The sequence below is a fragment of the Euleptes europaea genome, chromosome 2 (assembly GCF_029931775.1).
Source record: "Euleptes europaea isolate rEulEur1 chromosome 2, rEulEur1.hap1, whole genome shotgun sequence".
NCBI lineage: Eukaryota > Metazoa > Chordata > Lepidosauria > Squamata > Sphaerodactylidae > Euleptes > Euleptes europaea.
Genome location: NC_079313.1, coordinates 106,814,384 through 106,829,058, shown reverse-complemented (window position 1 = coordinate 106,829,058; position 14,675 = coordinate 106,814,384). Strand labels below are relative to the sequence as shown.

Here is a 14,675-nt window from a genome sequence, read left to right as displayed (position 1 = left end):
AGCAGAAAAAAGAAAGAACAGCTCATTCATTTCTTCTCTCCAGCGCACCTACCTGTAAAGTTTGCCTCAGATGTTTCAATTTTAAATTGAATTGACAATGACATTCTTCAGAAGGATTTTTTATGCTCCCACTTTCTGTTCTGACTAAAAATGAATCTACATGCTGAAGTATCAGCATCTCCAGTAGAATGGGATTTTGGTACTAATGTGACACTAATGAGTCAGTAAACAGGAAATAATGCCTTAAAGCTAGTGCTGCATGAGGACCGGTGGAATATTTATCCACTTAAGAGGGGCAACATGGGAGAAATGTAGAAGCACTTGAGGGAAAAGATAATTATGTTATTAAGTCTCCAATAATTTCAGTTCTAATGAAATTATTGGGCTTGCCTGGAGTTTTAAGATTATGGTCTGTGGATGTGAGTCACACACCTACTTTACCGTGGCAGCGTGCGTGCTTCTTCACCTTAAAATAATCATGCCAATCGGTTTTGAACTTGGCATTATTGAGTGAGTTTCTTTTGCCGTCAATAGAAGCTGTCAGTGTAATTCTTCCTCTATTTTGGTTTGCAATGCAGAAAAAAAAAACCAAATGATTCTCAGGAGCAGAATTCTTTTTTGGGGGGTGGTGGTGGCTTACAAAGCTATCTCAATTGTATTCTGCTCTTCTTTCCAAAGAACGCTTTGGGCACTTTCACACATCCCAAATAATGCACTTTCAATCCACTTTCAGTGCACTTTGAAGGTGGATTTTACTGTGTGAACTAGCAAAATCCACTTGCAAATGTTCGTTAAGGTGCACTGAAAGCGGATTGAAAGTGCATTGTTTGGGCTGTGTGAAAGTGCCTATTTGTCTGAAGCTGCCCAATAAAGTTCATGACCAAACTAGAAAATACAGACCAGTTCTAAAGCAGCATTGTACCCTTTTAAGGCCACTGAAGCCAACGGGCTTAGATAGGGTTGCCAGGTCCCTCTTCATTACCGGCGGAAGATTTTTGGGGTGGAGCCTGATTAGGGTGGAGTTTGGGGAGGGGAGGGACTTCAATGCCATACAGTCCAATTGCCAAAGGTGAACTTATCTCTATCGGCTGGAGATCAGTTGTAACAGCGGGAGATCTCCAGCTGCTACCTGGCGGTTGGCAACCCTAGGCTTAGAAGAGTGTAGTTTTGCTTAAGATTGCACTGTTGACACATCCGTCCACTCCAAGACTGCCTGCTGCGCCACACACTTGAACCCATGCTATGTGAAAACTAACATATTGCAAACGTTGCAAAGCACCAAGGAAAAGATATGGCTAATGACAAGTTTTCCCATCACTTAGGATGTCATCTTTGTGATGTGCTGTTTCTGTGATATTGAGTTACACTGACTTCATGCTTCAAAAAAACAACAACCCAGAAACTTAAGGAAAGGGTGCAAATAGGGACACTTGCAAAATGAGCAATGCAGAAGAGTTGTTCATCTACCAGGGAGCAAAATGTCATTTTAAAATGTTTGCATCCAAGAACATCTGTCTATCTGCCTGCCTGTTTCTCTCCCACTCATTACAAAGCCTTATCTCTCTTTGTGTCTCCTGACCCATATGTCACACTTTATCCATCAGTAAGGTTCTGATCAGTCACTTCTTATCATGCCTTTTCTGATGAGTCAGGTGACAGCTGCGCACAATGAGATTTGGAAAAAGCCTGTTTTTAACTTTTACATGTCTAACGAACGATGAGCAAGTTGCCCCCAAGGCTATTATTTCTAGCTTTATGAAGTGTGTGTTTGGTGTTTTATCCAGGGCTATTCCCAGACAGGCATGCAGGATGCCAGCCAAGATGGGCTGAAGCTGATAAATGATTAAGCACACTAGAAGGCATGCCATCAAGCTGTGGCTCAATTCCCATAAAATGCTGTGAAGTGCTAAGAGATTCAGCCCCATCTGCTTGGAGCAGCTCCTCATGGTTGGCCATTGATGCAAAGCGGAGCCTCCTGTGTTTATGGCAATGTTCGTATCACCAAAAGAGATAGTGGAAAACAAGGGCTAGTTTGACATTGTGAAACTCACCCAAATCACACAAAAGAGACCCTCTGCACAAATGCCATATGGAGCTTATGCCACACAGTTGCATTTTTGAACAGCTGCCACTCTGTCATGTGCTTGTGTGAACTGGGCCTCAGCCATACTATTTTTAAAATTGGAAATTATGGCTTGGGTCCTGTGCCTTTTCCATTTGTGCTTCTCTTTGTCCTTTGCAGGGGCTGGTCCTCTGCATGATCGTCTGGTGCTAGACACTTCCATTCACACAAGACCAGTGTCTTTCAAGATACTGAAAACTGCCTAGGCCTAGTACTATGTGATGGAGGACGATTTCCTCAATGGACAAGGAAGAGCAAATGGAAAGAAGGCATAGAATGGAAGCCTATGCCCTTGCTTTGCTGGAACGGTTAGCAAGCATAGCACAATGCAGGATGGAATACAAGATGTCTTTTTTTTAAAACCAGAGTTCTACTACTACAGTGGTTTCAAAAACAGGATCCAGGAGAAATCCTGATTGGTCTGGCCCAAGGTCCCCCAGCAGGCTTCATGTGGAGGAGTGGGGAATCAAACCCAGTTCTCCAGATTAGAGTCCACTGTTCTTAACCACTATAGAAAGAGCCAGCATGGTGTAGTGGTTAAGAAAGGTGGTTTGGAGCAGTGGAAGCTAATCTGGTGAACTGGGTTGGTTTCCCCACTCCTACACATGAAGCCACCTGGGTGACCTTGGGCCAGTCGCAGCTCTCTTAGGGCTCTCTCCGTCTCACTGACCTCACAGGATGTCTGTTAAGGGGAGGGGAAGGGAAGATGATTGTAAGCCGGTTTGATTCTTCCTTAAGTGGTAGAGAAAGTTGGCATATAAAAAACCAACCTCTTTTCTCTCCCTACACCAAGCTAGCTCTTAATTAATTAACTAGGGAAGGAATAAAGAGGAAGAAATTTAACACCAACCTATGTGAAAACAGAATAATGCTTCCCTGCCCCCAATTCTGTTCCCAAATCCACGGGCTTATATTTACAGCTTAAGTTCTTCACATCAAACCTAAAATAAAGTTGAAATATAAATTTCAGATTCATCTCCACACTAGAGATGTGCACTTGGATATAGCCAAATATTAAAATATATCTGAAAAACACCTTGTCAGTATTGCTTGGGTATATATGGAGCCGAAAACACATCAAAGAATCTCTGTGTTGTCTGCCGATGCCTCCTTAGATGAGGAGATGGAGGAAGCCAGCCCCAACCCTTGGATGCTGCAGGAAGACCTGCTGGACAAGGAGGGGACTTCATCGGGTGCAGAGGGAGAGTCTTGGGCTGAGGCCAGCACTGGTCAACCTCTGCTTGTGCGCTTGAGTCACCACAGGATCAGGGCTGACTGCCAGGTAGGCTGCTCAGCCACTGATGAGTTGCACCTGTCCTTGGATGACTCAGCAGATAGATGAGTTGCACCTCTTCCTTAATGACGCAGCAGGGTTTTCCTGATAAAAGCAGCCAGGAAAGGGTGAGCCAGTGTGGAAGTAACATGTTCACAGTCTTTGTGAACATGCCATTGGTCTTTGGCCTATTGTAGACATCAGTGTGTTTGACCTTCTAGACTATGACCTGGCTTGTGCTCTTTGGATTTGCCCTACTGGTTTTGACACTTGGACTTCTGAATACCTATGCTTTGACCCCTGGACTGTGTTTTGACTAGAGGTGTGCATTCAGACTGCCAAGGTGGTTTAAGCTGTAGCGGGCAATCTGAACCCACCCCCCAAAATGAAAAAATGGCTTTTTTCCAGCATCATTTTGGGATCCCCAGCTACAGCAGTAGAAAGGGAAGAAAACCCTGTCAGAAGAAAAAAACCTGTTTCGATCGGCACATCTGTGCCATGTTATGCAGGGCTTTAAAGTTTACCCCTCCCTTTAATTCCATTGTAGCCTATGGGAAATCTTTCTGGGGCTCTGGGGGGCTGTTTTTTTAAGGTAGAAGGACTACATTTTCAGCATAGCTCCTGGTGACTCTCCTTAGAAGAACCCCCAAGTTTGACAAAGATTGAGTCAGGGGGTCCAATGTTATGGGCTACCATTTTTCCTCCATTGTTCCCAATGCAAGGTGGATGGGGGCACCCTCTTTGAAGCCCACAAGTCCTTGCAGGATCCCACTTGTATATGTATAATATTGATTTACTGGCTCACAAGCAATGCTGAAAGATGCACACATTTTGCAAGGAAAAAATAGTGCAAGGAAACAGAAAATAGCATGAAAATAAAGTCTTGTGGGTTCATCTTGCACAAGGAAGGGTGATTGTGTTAGTCTGTTGCAGTCCAGTGGCACTTTGAAGATTAACTCCCCACCCCCAAAATATTTATTGAGCCAGAGCTCATGTCATCAGAAGCATGAAGTGTACTTCCATAGCTGTTACTGAATGAACACATAAAGCTGCCTTATACTGAATCAGACCCTTGGTCCATCAAAGTCAGTATTGTCTACTCAGACCAGCAGCGGCTCTCCAGGGTCTCAGGTAGAGGTCTTTCACATCACCTATTTCCCTAGTCCCTTTAACTCGAGATGCTGGGGCTTGAACCTGGGAGCTTCTGCATGCCAAGCAGAGACTCTGCCACTGAGCCACAGCCCTTCCCCAAACCTAAATAGAGTTGCACTCTTCAAAGTCCATTGCAATAAATAGTCTTAGAATAGGATAGCCATCTCCGGGTTGGAAAATTCCTGGAAATTTGTAGGCAGAGCCTAGGAATGGTAGAGTTTGGAGAGGGAAGATAGTTCAGCAGGGATGTGATGCCATAGAACCTACCCACCGAAGCTGCCATTTTCTCCAGGCGAACTGATCTCTGTAGCCTGGAGATCATTGTAATTCTGGAAGAACTCCATCCCCCACCTGGAGTTTGGCAAACCTATCTTAGTAAAGCGTAGATCTACTGAGGATTTTACTGTATATTACTTGAAGGATAAATAACTGCTATGGATGTACACTTTGTGAATTAGAATAAGTGAGCTCTGAGTCATGAAAGTTTATGCTGGAATAAAGTTACTTCATTTATTTCATGCCTTTCTCCCCAATGGGGACCCCAAGGGGCTTATATAGTTCTTCTCCGTTTTATTCCCACAACAACCCTGTGGGTAGGTTAGGTTGAACCTTTAGGAGCTACTGGACTTCTGTTTAATAAGGAAGAAGCAAAATAGAGATTTTCAGATCAAAATGGCAGAGAGGAGAAATTCAAAAGCATCCTTCCTGGTGCTCCTTGTGGTCAACCAGTCAAGGACAGAGGAGAAAAATGACAATATTATCCACTTCAGGCTTCTGCCTTTCTTTGTGGCCTCTTGACTCAAAACTGAGTTCAAAAGCTGCCCATCTCTCCAACAACTCTACAAATTAACATCCCCAGTTATTCCTTCTGCAAGGAGAATCCATTCTCTATTTTTAACTGGACAAGTAGAAGAAGCTTGTTTCAGCTGAATCCTCTGCCAAATGAACGAACAGTTCGAGAGTGTCATTTACCCCCTTGTCTAAGAACAAAGCAGCCTTTTGTTAGCTTTATGCAGTCTTTTGTTAGTTAATCTCTTTTCAACTCATACAAATGTGGGCAATCCTTGGCCTGAGACCACTTGGAAGAGATTCGGCCTGTGTCTCAGCATTATGCATGGATTTTTTACCCAAAAATTGGCAGAATAAAACTTTCTATTGTACGCAATCCATTGTGCATAGTCCCCTAAACAGACCTGCCATTGTTTTCTAAATGATTGTTTTTACAAAATGGGGCAGAGTTTATTTCATGCACCAGTTCCTTGTGGCTGCTAGAAAGCCAATGATGTCCAGGTCCCATACACCGTGTCCTTTGGGTCTGCGGTTCTATGCCTGATTCCAGCTGCTCAGAATTTTGGGTGATCATTTACCATATAGAGAACAAAGGATGCAAATAATAAGGTTTGTGATAAGGAAGCTTTCTACACCTGTTGGGGGTGTTTCTCCAGGGGTGGGGAGGGGAGCTAGAAAGCCAGAGTTCACTGGGCATGTAAGCTGAGTAATGGATACTTTCAGGCACAGCACGGGGCGGAGAACAGAGAACAGAGCTATGCATGGGAAATAGACTGCAAGCTCTTTTGAGTAGTGGTTCCCAAAGTGGGAAGTACCACCCCCTGGGGGGTTATCTAGGGGGGCACTAAGAGGCAAGAAGGCAGCAGGGGACGCTAGAGGTGGGCCCCTTCAACTGTATTGTTCACTAATTTCCTATAGCTCTAGCTATGGCACCATGCTGGCAAATTTGGTAGAAACTATCAGAATTTCCCCCCAGACTTTGAAGAGCTGGTACTACTGAATCAAGTTCATAGGTTCTGTTGAATAAATTTCAACTAAAAAGTTTTAATTTGATTTTGAATAGAATAGATGTGCAACTAATTGTTACTGTTTTGAAATGTTATTGCTATTATCTTCTGTAGTGAGTTATGCAAACCCCTATTTTGAATAATGCTTTTTATAGGGTAGGGGGCGCTGGGGTTGTGGAACCAAAGGGGTGGTGGCCTGAAAAATTTGGGAACCACTGCTGTAGAGCAAGGGAGGTTTTTGGGGGTGTGTGTGGGGTAAATCTGTCCTTCTCACAAAATCTAGAATGGTCTGAGGGTGCCCTGATGTATTGATGTTTCCTAAGTTCCTTAGTATCCCTCAAAATTCTCATTGCTAGCTTGCCAGTTCTCTGTGTGTTTGAAAATCCAGTTATGTGAACAAAGATTGGAGCCTTCCTTGCCTTGCAGTCCTATTTATACAGAAAGAGCTGAAGTACTGCTGCCCTGCTTTCATCTTGGTTACAGACATTTGTATGGGACCTTTAATTCACCGCTTCTATTGTTTCGGGAGTGTTTAACTCCCCCCGACATTTAATTTTTTGTTTCAGGTTATTCTGGAAACATGGGGCTTTTCTGCAGGTTTGTAGAATGACCCATCTTGTCTGTCCGTGGCTGTAAGTAGCCACAGATTAGATGTTGAGAATTAGATATATTGACAAGTGGGGACCAGTCATACAGGTGGAAATCCCTTCCCCTCTTAACCTTTTTGTACCCCTGCCACTGCCCGCTGCAGCTCCCAATAGGGTTGCCAGGTCCCTCTTCGCCACCGGTGGGAGGTTTTTGGGGCGGAGCCTGAGGAGGGCGGGATTGGAGGGAGGGGAGGGGCTTCAGTGCCATAGGGCCCAACTGCCAAAGCGGCATCTTTCTCCAGGGGAGCCGATCTCTATCGGCGGGGGATCAGTTGTAATAGAGGGAGATCTCCAGCTAGCACCTGGAGGTTGGCAACCCTAGCTCCCAATCATCCCACCACCACTGCCGCAGCAGGGCCCAATGCAGCTTCTTTCCCCCATCGTACCATTGCGACTCTCCCAAGAATTCCAGGCACGCACTGGCAACCCTAGCATGTACCTGGAGTTCTGTGCTAGGAACTCAATTTCTGGGCATATACAGGCCCAACTTGGATTAGAACCACAGCATGCAAGAAAGGGCTTCAGCCTCCCCACCTCCCATGCTGTTTTCCCATCCTGAAACCATCCTGGGAGGAGGCACTTGTCCATTGGGGAAACCTAGATATATGCATCAGTACATGAGGATCCCCAACAAGGCAAATAGTGCCCCCTGGGGCTATTTCAGTTCAAGAAACTGGCACAGGAGGAAAAGTGAAAGCCCCTTCTCCTCCTCACACACCATGGTCCTGATACAAATTGGGCATGCACGCTCCCAGTAACTGAGTCCCTACGCTGGGGTGGCCAACCTCCAGGTGGAGCTCGCCCGCTATTACAACTGATCTCCAGGTGACAGAGATCAGTTCCCCTGGAGAAAATGGCCGTTTTGGCCATTGGACTCTATGGCATTGAAGTCCCTCCCTTTTCCAAACCTCGCCCTCCTCAGGCTCCACCCCCAAAATCTCCAGGTAATTCCCAACCCCTAGCTGGCAACCCCATCCTAGGCTGAACTCGCAAACATGTCTAATCGTGTGGATCCAGGGAAAAATGCAACATACAGTTAGGACTAAAGAGAGCAGCTAGTATACTGTCCTGTTTCCAGCAGTGACCATCTTGATGCTCGAGCAAGAAATCTCCAAGCAGGTCTCGAAGGCAACAATCTTCCTCATTTCATGCAGTAACACATTTAAAACTCTGGATAGGGAGGCACTATGCTGAGGCCACCATATCACTATCACTCCATTTTGTAATGGTCTTGCAGTTAGCCAGTCTGTCTACCAGTCCCTTTCCTCCTCCTCTCCAAGGAAACATCTTCTTTCAAAGGCAAAAAAGGGGGCTGGCTGCTATCAGTGGAGGTTTGTTAGTTTTATTCTTAATGCCTGCATGTGCCTGATTATTGTTGCCATGACTAGGGTTGCCAACCTCCAGATGGTGGCTGGAGATCTCCTTCTATAACAACTGATCTCCAGGTGATGGAGATCAGTTCACTTGGAGAAAATGGCCACTTTGAAAGGTGGACTCTGCCATTAAACCCCATTGAAGTCCATCCACTTCCCAAGCCCCGCCCTCCTAAGGCTCCACCCCCAATAGCTCCATGTATTTCCCAACCTAGAGCTGGCAACTGTAGCCATGACCAGTAAGTCGTCACTTTATTGTCCTTTTCTCTCTCTAATGCAGTCCACCTTGGGTTCATGACCGACTTGTACTAGGAACTCAATTTCTAGGCATGTGCAGGACCAATCTGGATTGGGACCAATTCCCATGGGATTACTATAAACATGATTTCAGACCCTCTACAGAATACAAGTGATAAGATGGCAGGAGAACTGGTATAAGAACTGGCATGAGACACAGATTGCATTACAGTCTGATAGCCAGTAGCAAACCTAGAAACGCAACTGGAAAGCTAAACCTCTTAAATAAATATCTACTAGAAGTTGTCTTTAAAAAATAATAATATTGAAGAGTTTCTCCGAATACATTTTAGCCGATTATAATCTACTAGGCTCACTCGGTAGCCATCTTGAATGCGATAGGTATGTGGAGAACAACCTTTGCTGAAAGTCAAAGTTACAGAGTATACATTTATAAATAGCTGTGCTTGACTTAGAAGTCAATAGGATTAGCCTCACACATCACTGCTTGGTGTGTCTCTAAAGTCATACTCTCGTGGTTTATGATATGAGCTGAGCCCTCCAAGAGTAAACTACAGTTTTGTAGCTGCTCTAAATACATCTGGTCATGGCCAAAGATGTTATCAACATCTCCAAGCTTCAAGGTCTGATTTGAATATCCCTGTTTTAATTTCACTTCCCCCTCGCAAAAAACAAATGGGGGTGTCTTTATTTTCATGCTATTTTCTGTTTTCCTGGTGCCATTCCCTCTCCAATACATATTTTTCAACATTATTTGAGTCATTAAATTAGCATGATACATAATGCGAATAAACATGTTAACATATTCAGTTACATGCAGTTTAAAAAGTGTAAAAGAAACAAATGAATCAACAATACCAAAAAGAACCATGATCAGACCAAAATCTTTCACAGTGATGCCATACAGAATGAAAAGAATCAAAAAAGGAATTTTGTCTACCCCTAGCCTCTGTCACTGCCCAGAGGTCCAAGTGCCACTGCTACAGCCTCTCTCAGAAAGAAAAAAACCCCACAGCATGTCATGGGCAACCATTGGTCACAGAATGAGTGACTGGTTTCCCCTCAGCCAGGTGGTGTAGTGGTTAAGAGCAGTGGACTCTAATCTGGGGGGGGCGGGTTTGATTCCCAACCCCTCTACATAAGAAGCATACTCCAATCTGGAGAACCAGCTGTGATCCCTCACTTCTCCACACGAAGCCTGCTAGGTGATGTGGGCTAGTCACAGTTCTCTCTGAACTCTCTCAGCCCCACCTACCTCACAACATGCCTGTTGTGGAGGGGGGAGGCAACTGTAAGCAGCTTTGAGATTGCTTACAGTAGAGAAAAGTGGGGTATAAAAACCAACTTTTCTTCACCCTACCAGTAAGAAGTCTGCTCCAGTTGCCACAGTTGCTGTGGGATAGTCTTAGGCTGCTTCCACAGAATTGTCATTGCTGGAGCATCCACACAGTGGTTCCCCCCACACTTTCCTTACAACCCCCTAGGTAACTAATATAAACAAATATGTCAATTACTGATTTTTTTTTTAAGCCTGAAAAAGCTCTCTGGTGGTGTAGGGTGCATGTGTGAAATGGTAGCTGCAGGTGGATGAGGCAAAGAAAGTTTTACTTTCACATGTCTGTATGGCTGAGGATGACCAGCATGGCCTACGAACTATAGTGCAAAGGTGGGGATTCCCAGAGTATTGCTACAGTGATTATGTACAGATGCTCCTGAAAGCAGAGTGAGAAGTCTTCACTCCTTCAAACTCTCAGGGCATTGCTTTAGCCCAAGCGCTCCATGCGGCAATGACAAGGAAAACACCTGTTGTGGCTGGTGAGGCTGGGTTACCTGACAGACCTTGGCTGATTGTCAAGGTTGTATTGTCTGAGGCCACCTGTAGTTCTCCCCTTGATTGTGGTTCTCACAAATAAATCTTAAAGTTTTATTTCCATGACCAAGACCACAAAGATCCACAGAAGGGCAATATGACCACTATTCAAACTTTTCCATTCCCTAGAACTCTTGTATCCTATGGTCAGTTACCACTAACCAAAGGGCCATTCCATCAATAGAGGAGGGGGGATTTTTGCCAGTTTGCAGCGTTTCCCACTGTGGTGTTTGTGAGGGCTCCCTGACCCCCAGGAGAAAAACTGGAGGGAGATTCAGTGGGCTGCATTGGAGGGGGGAGGCAGGAAAGTCCCATTCCATGCCCTTGATGGTCACTTGAGGTTCATCTAAATCAGTGGTTCCAAACCTTTTTTTGACCAGGGACCACTAGGACTTTTTTTTGTTCGGTGCAGGGATCCCAAGGTTCAAAATAAAAATTCAGAGAATTTGAAAATAAACTTTAATCATAACTGTTAGTTAAACATTAAACTTAGAATAATATTTTAATATATATATTTTATAATAGAGAACTTTTAATTGAAAATATTAATTTATTATGGGTTTATAACTTTGTTTCGCGGATCTTAATTTAGTTCTCGCGGACCCCTGGGGGTCCACGGACCTCCTGTTGGGAACCAGTGATCTAAATAAACCATGACATCCGTTCTAATAAACATGTGAATTACAGCAAGCATTTCATAGAAACTGTCTTAGAACCTAAGAGATCAACATTTCTCATGCCTGACAAAGGAAGCTTTGATTCTCGAAAGCTTATACCCTGAAACTCATGTGGGTCTCAAAGGTGCTATTGGACTCAAAACTAAGGCCATTTATGCTTGATTACATAGCCTCGTGATCCCCGCAAGACTGCTTCAGGGGTTCCTTTGGATTATTCTTGATTTTTTCCGACCTTCAGAAGTTACTTCGCAGCTGCTGCATACTTGTCCCACATTTTCAGTAACCTGTTTTATCACGATTTTAAATTTTGCCTCAATCCCAAAGCTAAGCTAATCAAGGCAATTTCTGTGAATAGTCTTAACTACTGTCCCTCTCTCATCCAACCCCTCCCAGTGAAGCCATTTTGGTCAGTTTTGGCAGCAAGTGTAATGATCTCAGGAACGGAGCCACTGTTCCACCTCACTTCATAGGCTTCCTTTCTGGTCAGTGACTGTAATGATCTCGGAACGGAGCTGGCTGTCCCCCCCCCTTTGTTTTGATAAAATAACACCTTAAAACAAAACAAAAAATCTTCAGGGCAAAAAGCCCCCATGCACACAGTTTTGAGAATTTGGATCAGCAACTGTGCATCTGCAGAGCAGCAAACCTAGAGCAATTTCCTCTTACGTAAATGGCCTAACTGTTCTACTGAAGACCAACACAGCTACCCTCTGAAACTCAGAACCTATTTATTTTATTTTCTATTAACTCTTCTCTTGAAATGTCATTTGGGAATTCAGTTCACCTTTCTTCCACCCTCAGGAGGTGCTCAGGAGATCACAGGCTGGTCACAGCTTTAAAAGGCATGGAATGCAGCATTAATCCAATGAGGACAGATAGTGCTACTGGTGCTAAATGACCAGGGCAAGATATTAGCGTCTGGATTAATTTGTGATTAGACACTGCAATTGAGCTCACAGACAACAGAGAACCTTAAAAGGGCAATCTCAAGGTGTCAGATCCTAATGTCCCAAAACTAGTGTGGAGTAAACAGCAAATCCTCTTCAGTTTATCAGACATAAAATGCATAAGCGAAAGAGGCAGAGTGATTACAACATCTCTAAGGGAGCCTTCAAAATATAATGAATAATACCTTCCTCTGTGATGATAGGAACAACAGTTTGGGTGGGATTTTTTTTTTTGTACCATCTATAAACACAAAACTCTACAGAGCTTCATTTAGTCCAGGGTTTAAGAATCCTGTCAATAACACCTTCAGCAAGAGCCAGTCTCAGGAAATCGCTTTGAAAAAAATCCAAGGGTTTGCTTTCTAGACTAGAGAATGCCGGGAAACAAACACAAAGCTACCCTCCCACTCAGCAATCCAGAGTCTCGGCTTGAACACCACACAAATCAATTCAGCTCCTCTCCCTTTGCCACAAAACAGCAGCACAGCAAGAATGCAAATATTTCTGGACAACTTTGAAATAAAATGTGTCAGATTACTCACCAGTAATGGTGTTTGGGGTGTGAGTCTGCTATTCCTCCTTGCCCTCTAGATGAGGAGGCCAAACTGAGGTCAGAGTATTCCTTTATAGTCCTGGTGTTACCTGCAAGAAATAAGATATAGAAACTGTTGGTACTTATAGGACAGAATCCAATGCTTTGTTGTTTTCTGCACACAAATAGTGACCTATTTTGTGTTAAATGCATTTTCATGAATAGCTCAACTCTTGTTAAACATTATGAACATTTGCTGATAGCTGTTATGGTTTTACTTGGGTTTTTATTGCTCTTGCTATGGAATTTTAAAATTCTTATTGTAGTTTTTTTTTAAATTGTGCCTTCCTTGAGTGCCTTTCTGAGGAAGAAAGGTGGCCCTGTAATTAAACGAAAAGCGGGTGACCTTGTCCTACAGCTCTGAGCCACAGAAGTGAACACAGGGTATACTACCAATTCAGACATGCATGCATGCATGACTCACTCTTGATGGCTCACAGCTAAATGTGGGTTCTGACACCACTTAAAAAGAATTGTGTTTCAAGTGTTCTGAGGTGGTCTGCCAATATTGTGCATAGGACATTGACATCATCAATAAACATTCTCAACATGACTAGGGCTGTCGATTCGGTTCGTTCCGAACCGAAAAACTGCCGAATTCGGCGGTTTCTGGTTCAGGATGAGCCGAATTCAAAAAAGGCGGGAAACGGGGGGAGCCGAATTCGCCGACTTTGGGGGTTTGGTGAATAAATTCAGCAAATTCGGGTTCGGCTCCCCCCCCCACGCCTTTACGGAAGCCCCCTGAAGGCACGCGGGGGGGAAACAGATCAGCGCCTAACAGCTGTTAAGCACAGATCTGTTTAAAGGGCCCCCCGCGTGCGGGGGGCGAATTTTCACGGGGGGCGAATTTTCTCCCGAACTCCGGATCTCGCCCGAATTTCAGGGATCCGAAGCGGTGCAGTTCAGACTTCGGCATGGCCCGAATTTAAAAGGGCCGAATTTTGCCGAAGCCGAACTGTACCGAATTTTTTCTTTCAACAGCCCTAAACATGACCAAATCTGTGGATACTTAAATCTGGAGATTGGAGCCATGAACAGGCAAGACAGATATTTCTACAAACTTGAGTAACACCCTAGATCTGCAGAAAAAATCTGGAATCTAAGATATATGTGGGGGGGGGTTAACCCCCAATAATAAAAGCAATATGTTCAACTTTAACAAATGAATCCCCTCAGTGGCCATTCCTAGGCAACCACAACTGTATTGCCAGCCTTCAAGTCTTGGTTCTTGACAGTAAGATGCAGGGACAGGGGACAGGGGACAGGGGACAGGGCCCTTTTCAGGGCTGTTTTGGCCTTTGAGAGAGGAGGACTCTCAAAAACTGGTAGCAATTGGCTGCACTTTAAAAAGATCCTTAAACTATTAGAAATGAATGGATAAGAAAGTAGTAACTAGAACTGTGTACATTCTTTATCTTCATTTTTAATTTGTAAACTGGACACATTGTTTGCTCTGTGTTCCAGTTCTGATTATGTATGGTTGCATTTTGGTAAGAAATATTTTAAAAAGAGAGAAGGCTCATTACTCATTAGGTAAATCCCATTGACCTCAATAGGGTTTATGTCCTAATAGTTGTACTTAGGATTGCAGCCTCAGTGACAAATAATGCTGCACAATCAACTGATGAACATGAAGATGATGGTGGGGTTGATTCTTCATTTATATATAAACTACCCTTTGACTGCAGCTCCTCAAGATGGATTACAACTTCCTTTAATACAATAAACTCAATGATTTAAAAACTAATAAAACCACAACTAAATGGCATCACAGTCTTCTCCACTTCCTTGACCCATGAGATGATGTGCCATAATGACAACAATGTGTGTTACAGAAAATGAGAGGGAAATTGTAAATATTATCTTGATCTTTTTTGTGTGTATGCAAAACTACAGTGGTCCACCTGTCTTTCCAGAGTTCATCCACACATTCATGCATCTCGGTGCACATGTAATTGTCTCCTTCGA

The 14,675-nt window shown here is 43.9% G+C and overlaps 1 protein-coding gene across 1 annotated transcript in view; it reads right to left on the bottom strand.

Annotated features, from left to right (window-relative positions):
- Positions 1 to 14,675, bottom strand: part of RALY (RALY heterogeneous nuclear ribonucleoprotein) — a 307,270-nt gene that overhangs the window by 184,659 nt on the left and 107,936 nt on the right. Inside the window, exon 2 of the mRNA XM_056844432.1 lies at positions 12,658 to 12,757. The gene's annotated coding sequence lies outside the window, so the exon portion shown is untranslated. The remainder of the gene's footprint in view (positions 1 to 12,657; positions 12,758 to 14,675) is intronic.